The sequence below is a fragment of the Theobroma umbraticum genome, unplaced genomic scaffold (genome assembly GCF_002168275.2).
Source record: "Theobroma umbraticum cultivar Fairchild unplaced genomic scaffold, ASM216827v3 scaffold_239.1, whole genome shotgun sequence".
Taxonomy (NCBI): domain Eukaryota; kingdom Viridiplantae; phylum Streptophyta; class Magnoliopsida; order Malvales; family Malvaceae; genus Theobroma; species Theobroma umbraticum.
In genome coordinates, this window is record NW_018397273.1 from 1,475,158 (window position 1) to 1,483,361 (window position 8,204).

The window sequence follows — 8,204 nt, forward strand, 5'->3', positions numbered from 1 at the left end:
TTCTTAATTGAATTAATTTATATTTATTGTCAATATGTTGGGAACCTAATAGGTCACATACATAAAGTGAATTGTCCATATTAATTTAAATTTAGTTGGATGTGATCAATTGATTTTATAAAGGCATAATCCAATTGAGTATTGGGCTAAATCAAATATGATTTCATGGAGCATTTAATAAAGGCCTAATTAGGCCAAAACATGTTATAATCCTTGTTGGTTATAATCTAGGTCAATTCACTATAGAAAAGAATCCATTAGCTGTCTCTGGAATATATAGAAGAGTTCTATTTTATTTTCTCATGTGTTGAGATAGGATCACAGCGAAAAAGTGAGAAACATAAGGGAGCTCAAAGTTGAGAGTTTGCTAGCACAAACTTTGGCTTGGAGATTCACATACTCTTAGTAAATAGATTTCGACAAATCAATATGTGGATCACCATTAGAGGCAAGCTAACTGTGCTACTATGATTTGATAAGTCCTAGTTGGTGTACAAAAGTTAAAAGCGAAAAGCCAAGGAGGACTCTGCCAAAGAAAGCAAACTTTCAGGTATGTCAAAATCTCTCTTGTGTTTTTTCTAGATTAGTTTCAATTAAAGTGATCCATGGCTTAGGGGATTAAAATTTTAATAATATTTTGTTGCATATGAGTCGTCTTAGCATGATTTTTATCCCCAACAATATCGATATATTTGGCAATGTATTAATACGTCTGTCCTAATTTCAAATGAATGTATCGATACATTGAGGCAATGTATCAATGCAATTTAGGTAGAGTGGTCCTGGCTGCTGTCTACTTTAAATGTATCCATACATTGAGGCAATGTATCGATACATGTTCATCTTTTGACAAATCTATTGATACATCTTAAATGTATTGATAAAATTCCTTTAAAGCATCTCGTATTGTTCTTCCTACCAAGAATGTATCGATACATGAAAGGATGTATCAATACATCTTCCCCTGTATGTAGTAAAGCATCCAAAACTTTCAAAAATCCAAGTTTAAAACTCTAAAATCATTCCTTGTAAATATCATACCTCAAATCATTCATGTAATTTAATCCCATACACATAATCTTGCAAATATAACATCAAACCTAGACCAAACCCCAAACTATGGGATTTATCACATATTTCCTAAAAATTTCGCCTAAGTGTTGATATACACTCTCAAACACTTGGCAAACTTAGTCTATGATCTAAAGTCTTCAAGACTTCACATATTCATAAATCATTCTTAGTTTACTTAATTTAGATAAAAAATTGAGGGTGTTACAGTCATGGTACTAGAATATGTGTGTAGGCCTAGATGAATATGCTAAGGCTAGAAAATAAATTATATATATGTGTATGTGTGTGATTATATGTCCTGTGGTGTTTGTACCTTGGAGCAAGCCACTTAGTGGCCCATGTTTGATTGTGCCTAGACTAGGAAGGCTAGTGAATATTATGGATGTCTAGGAGTAGATTACTCTAGACAAATAACTCGTTGGTGCATATCAAGTAGTTGATGCCTTAGAGATATAACAACATCTAGATAAAATTGAGATAAAGATGTCTAAATGTCAAATGTGAGATCTTGGATGTCAAATGTGGTATTGATGAAACTTGAAGCATGATGGCCTTATTGTGAAATCGCGATCCATCTGATGAAGATAATTTTGGATGTGGATTTGATTTGAGGTTAGGTAGAGTCCTACGTCTTGTGACTATGTGCATGCCTGCAAGGATGATGGTAAACAGGGGCTATAGTTTAGTCCTACTTGTGATTCTCATTTGTAGTGTTCTAATGTCACTCGTATGAGAATACTCTGGGTGATGCCGTCTGTTGGGAGATTACTCCAAATGATGACTTTGATTTTTTGCCCAATGCTTCAGCACGTGCATCATTTGTTTTTGCATTATCAGTTTTGCCCTAAGTGTGATTTAACTTTGTTGGTCAGCCATTGTGCATGATTTAATGATGTCCCAGGGAAGACCACTTTACAATTGTGATTTGAATTGTGAGTGATATGACATAGCCTCGGATAGGCTTAGAAAAATTTGATTAAATTTGATATGATACTCAGGCCACTTAAGTGTGCCTATGGAGAATAACTTCTAATGGCTTTGAGGATAAGCCTAATGATATACATTTTTTTGTGTGGAGAAAACTTAGGGATGATTGATATACCTCTAATCTTGGATATGTTTGTCAGAATATTTGGGTTCACTATGAATGCATTAAATATGTACTTCTATATATATACATATATGTTTTGATTTATTTGTAACCTTTAATGAGTATTAGATGACTCACCCATTTTATTGTACCATGTGTAAAGAAATATGCCACAAACCTTCATGGCAAGAGTCATGCATTAATAAACCAATTTTCGCATTCGGTAGGTCACCATCTGACATGTCCACTCCGTTGAGTCTATCATGAGGTTTCACTCTATATTCAGTTTCGTTGTGTATGCAGACACAATGTGTGATTTGAATTTGTGTAAGAGTTGTTAACTATGAACTCGTTTTGATGGCCAATATACAGCCTTATAACTATTGTATTAAATATGGAGTATCAACCACGTGCCAAGGGGCAACATTTATGTATTAGAGGTGAAATATTATTTGAATATATGAGTTTTGAAACCTTTGGTTATGTGTCACGACCCAAACTTGAGGTTTGTTACTGAGACACAAGCTTGGTAGGCAGAGCCCGTGAAGCCTGAGCAAGCCTCAAAACTTCAAATCACTTAACACATAGTCAAGGGATTTCATAATCAAATATTTATATTTAAAATTCAAATTTAAATATAAAACATTATCCCTAGCACATAATTCATACATAATATTCATAAGGCCATACGTTGAACATTGAAGTGGGTTGGTACTTAACAACTCTTAATACAAGTTCAAATGGCATAGTATGCCTATGTACATAACTAAACCAAAAGTGGAGCGAAAGCTCACAACAAATGCAACAGAGTGGCCATATCAGCTGGAGAGCTACTGGATGCAAAAATTGGTTTGTAACTAAACGACCTTTGCCACATTGTCTTGTGGCTTATTTATCTACACATGGTACAAAATGAGTAAGTCATCTAATACTTAGTGAGAGGTGTTGATAAGTAACCTACATATATATATATATAAACAAATAATTATTTAAAGCACTACCAGTGCAGCCAAATACTTTAGCAATCATCTCCAATATTAGGGGAAATAATCATCCTCAAGGAGTATCCACAAATATCATACATATCATTAGGCTTCTCTTCACAGCCATTCAAAGTTATCCTTCATAGCACACCCTATTTGCAGAAGTATCATATCAGATTTAGATCAAATTTATCAGGGCCTATTTGAGGCTATCTCATGCCATGCGCACAATTTGAATTACAATCATAGAATGGTCATCCCCAAGACATCATGGAATCATGCACGGTGGCTAACCAATGGAGTCAACCACACTCAGGGCGAAGCCATTAGTGGAGAAACAAATTAAGCGCATGCTGAAGCAATGGTTGGAGAATCGAGGTCATCATCTTGAGTAAGAGATGGTGTGAATGGATAAGACTACACTATCAAAAGTCAAGCTAAAATTCAAATTTTGGTGCTAGGCAATAGAGAAGAACCGACACCTTAAGGTTGAAAAATTGATGCTCTAAAAATGCAAAGGTGTCACCTTTGAACGAAGTCATGAATGAACCGACATCTTTGGAAAGAAAAATCGATTCTTTAAAGATAGAAAGTTCTAGACTTTATGAAGAATCGACATATTAAAAAAGAAGAATTGATTCTTTGTAAACAAAAAGCTCCAAACTTTATGAAGAACTGACAACTCATGATCAAAGAATCGATTCTCTATGTGTGATAGAAATGTGCAAGCTGACTAGAACGTATGAAAATTGATTCAAAATTCACTCTAGCGAGCAAGAAATCATAGGGCCTATAACAATCTATTTTAAGGATGTTAAAGGTGAAAATTTGAGCTATCTTGAACAATTTTGAAAAGATTTTGAGGAGTCAAAAAGAAAGAAAACAAGCAAGAAAGCAATAGTAGAAAAATTCATTCTTTAAGTAAAAATAGAAGATACAGTTCCTATTTTTATCTCTCAGCTAGAGTTTCCTGAGCTTAAACCTCAATTCATTATTCATTTCTCTTGAGAAAGCTCTTATCTTTTTTAACCTAAACATCCTATTAGCCTTCATAGAGATTTTGAGCAAGAGATTCTTTTGCGAATCTATTGTTGTGTTAGTTATACTTTTAAGCAAAAGGTAGAGGGATTTTACCTAATCCTTTAAAATGTTGTATCTTGTGTAAAGGTTGTGCTTAAACCTAGAAAAAAGTAGTGTTTTGGTTGAGGTTACGCTTAATCCTATGAAAAAACATGTTATGAAAGTATGCCTGATCATATTAAAAGGCATGTTGTAAATGTTACACCTAACCTTGTTAAAAAGGCAAGTTGATAATGGGTTTGAACTCCTTGTGCTATCAAGGAATAGGATGTAGGCATCGCAAGGCCGAATGTCTATAAAAATCCAATTAAGTACTCTTTATCTTTCAGCACTTGACTTGCTTAGCTCATATTCTGTTTTTGCTATTTTACTTCTCATATTTCTATTGCACTTTTAAAGTTCTTGAAGAAAGAGAAATTTGTAATTCATAACCCATGCATCCCCCTCTTGGTTATTTTACTTTAACCTTATTTTCATAGCTATAGTTGATGAAAAGATTGAATTACATGATAAAATTTGTACAGTGAAATAGTTTAGTCCAATAATAATGACTCTTGCTAATATTTGTGTGGTTATGATACATTGTTAAATGTCAACTAAAAAAATGATCAAAATATCCACCAAGTCCCTGTATCTATGCAATTTGTTCAATTGAGTCCCTATACTCAAAATCAAAAAAATTTAGTCCATTGATTTTGAGAATTGCTTTAGTTTAGTCCCTCCTTCTAATGACATCTAATTTTGCCATTAAAAAGAATGATGTCAGTGCTTACATCAATGCTGACATGGCATATTTTGATGACGTGATAACCACATGATGACATGGCATGCCACATGGCATCGATATGATGATGTGGTAGTGCCATGTGGCACTAATATGCTGATGTGGCAATGCTAATATGACATTGTCAAGCTGATACGTCGATGCCACATGGCAAATTAAAAAAATTTCCAAAAGAAGTTTTCTGTGTCATGTCATAGGGATGAAATTGAACAAAATATATAATACGTGGACTAAATTGAGCAAAATTAAGATGTTGAGGGATTAAATTGAAAAAATATTTAAAAATTACAAATCTTTAAATGGATGATAGATATACTTATTGATAAGCCAAATATGCAAGTGTAAAAGATTTATGGTGTTAAAATTTATATAAGTTTTTCCTTGATTATTTGATTCTAAAATATGTACATTAATTTATCTTTTTTTGTAAAAATTAAGTTAGAATTTTCTTTCTATAAAAGAATTTTAAAAAAATTTCATACCTAAAGTCATATTTAGATGAATAACTTACATTATGTTCGAATAAAATAATACAAAAGGACAAAATAAATTCCTTTTTCTTTTATTTTTAATTTTATAAAAATTTAAAATTTATTTAACTTAATTTTTAACTTGAGCTGAGCTCAAATCAGCAGAATAGATTGATTTAGTTACAGCTTTTATAATTTACAAATACCAATTTTTTTGGAATTGTTCAACTCTTAAACAATTTGTCTTTTATTCAATTTTATTCAAAGTTTCTTATAAAATGATTTTATTTAAGCTCAAATACCACAATCAATTTCTGTTAAATTTTAAATTCAAATTATTAATTTGGATTTACAAAAAATTTTAAAATACAAAATAAAATGAGACAAATATTTACAATTATATTTAACTCTATCAACCATAAATATAGTTTTTAATCCAAAAAATATCAACCTAAAAATTATAACTTGAAATATTAAACAAAATAAACACATAAAAAATAAATAAATAATTTAAGGAGTGGAGCAGCTCAGATTCTATTGTTGTAATAAGAGGTTTGTCATATTCAAATTAAGTAAATTAGAGCAAAGAATTATTTCTATAATCATTGCTAACTCCGTATCTCCCTTTTTCATTTTTTTAAAAGAAAAACCTGAATCAACTTATTTTGCTAATTTAAGTTCAGCTCAAATTAAAAACTAAGTCAAATAAATTTTAAATTTCTATACTATTATAAATAAAGGAAAAAATTTATTTAGTCTTTTTATATTCTTTTATTCCAACATAATACAAGTTATTCATCTAAATATGACTTTAAGTATGAAATTTTTTTTAAAATTTTTTTCATAAAATGAGAATTAAAAATTAATTTTTACAAAGAAGATAAATTAATGTACATATTCTAAAATCGAATAATCAAGAAAAAAAATATTTGTATAAATTTTTTAATACCATAAATCTTTTACACTTAAATATTTTACTTATTAATAAGTATATCTATCATCTACTTAAAGATTTATATTTTACAAATATGTTTTTCAATTTAGTCTATAAACATTTCAATTTTGTTGAATTTAGTCATTATATTATATATTTTTGTTCAATTTAGTCCCAATAATGTAACACAAAAAACTTTTTTAAAACTTTTTTTGATTTGTCATGTGGCATTAATATGTCAGCATGTCAGTGCCACATCATCATTATCCTGTCATCATATTAGTGTCACATGACGCTGTTACATCATCATGTAGGTGCCACGTTAGTACTGATATTAGCACTGACATTATCCTCTATAATGGTAAAATGAGATACAATTAGAAAAAATGATTAAATTGAAGTACTTAAAATCAAGAGACTAAAGAGATTAAAATTGGACAAAATGTATGGATGTAAAGACTTGATGAGTGTTTTGATGTAAAAAATGTATGGACATAAAGAGTCGAATGTTTTGAGTATAAAAATTATTAGTAAAAATTGTTGTTGCGGTGACAAAATCAACAGAACATTTATTAGATATGGGAGTTGCTCACCCTCAAGTCAATGTAAGGAAAAAGATGAACAATGAAAGCCGGGTGGGGCGCAGGGACAACGGTTTGTACAGGAAATTGGCTCTGGAATTGTGGTTCTGAAAGCACAAGAACCTTATCCCCAAACATCCCGTGGCTGGCAGTGCGCATTATTAGACAACTGTCCTCTAAGAAAGGAGTCGCTTTTTCAACAAAAAGACAAACAATGCTGTGCTAAATGTCGCGTTAATAATGTCGCTTTTTCAACGAAAAGACAAAAAATGCTGTGCTAAATGTCGCGTCGAGCCATTTTTATTGTTCAAATCGCATACCATCTATTACTCTCGGAACTAATAGTGTTTGCTTGCTAAAATGGATGGTTTGATATCTTAATTTCCAAGGTAGGATCAATTGAAAAGGGCGAAAAAGTTTCATATCTTATATTATGATTTCGTTTATAATCTTTCTAAATTTATATTTTAATGAGTATAATAATTTTATTAATATATAATCTGATTTATTTTTTAGACTTGTTAATGGGATAGGTGACTTGTCTTGTTTAACTCGGATTGAGTCATGAACAAGATTTTTCAAGTTCAATCCAATCCTGACTATTATTTTATATCGAAATAATTATTTTTTTTATATTTTTAATTCTACAACATATTTAAAATATTCAAATACTAACATAAAAATATATTTTTCATTCTGAGCCAATAAATAAATTTTAAATAAAATAATTTAAGCTCGAATTTAAATTTTAAAATTTTAAAGAGGTCTATCAAATTTGATTTTTTGTATAGCTAATCGTCGCATCAAGCCATTTTTAATGCTCAAATCGCATGCCATCTATTACATATTATATTACTTTTGGAAGTGCTAGTATTTGTTTACTCGAGCATTCGTTAGTATATGATCTCTTTACTTAAATAGCAAAATTTAAATCTTTCTTTTCCGAAGTCTAAAAACCAATAGTATTTGCTTGCTAAAACATATGGTTTGATATTATAATTTCAAAGGTAGGATCAATTGACTAAGGCCAAAAAGGCCAATATCTTGTATTATGATTTTATTAATAATATTTCTAAATTTTTTAAATTAATTTTTAGTGAGTATAATAATTTTGTTAATATATAATAAGATTTATTTTCTTGACTTGTTAATGGGATGGGTGACTTGTTATATTTAATTCAGATTAAGTGACAAACAAGATTTTTCAA

General features: G+C 30.4%; 1 non-coding gene across 1 annotated transcript; it reads right to left on the reverse strand.

Moving 5' to 3' along the window:
• Window positions 1-6,003: 6,003 nt before the first annotated feature.
• On the reverse strand, window positions 6,004-6,096 carry LOC149526437 (small nucleolar RNA snoR8a). Its single transcript, XR_016352012.1, has one exon. It is a non-coding gene; the product is annotated as a small nucleolar RNA snoR8a (small nucleolar RNA).
• Window positions 6,097-8,204: the final 2,108 nt, after the last annotated feature.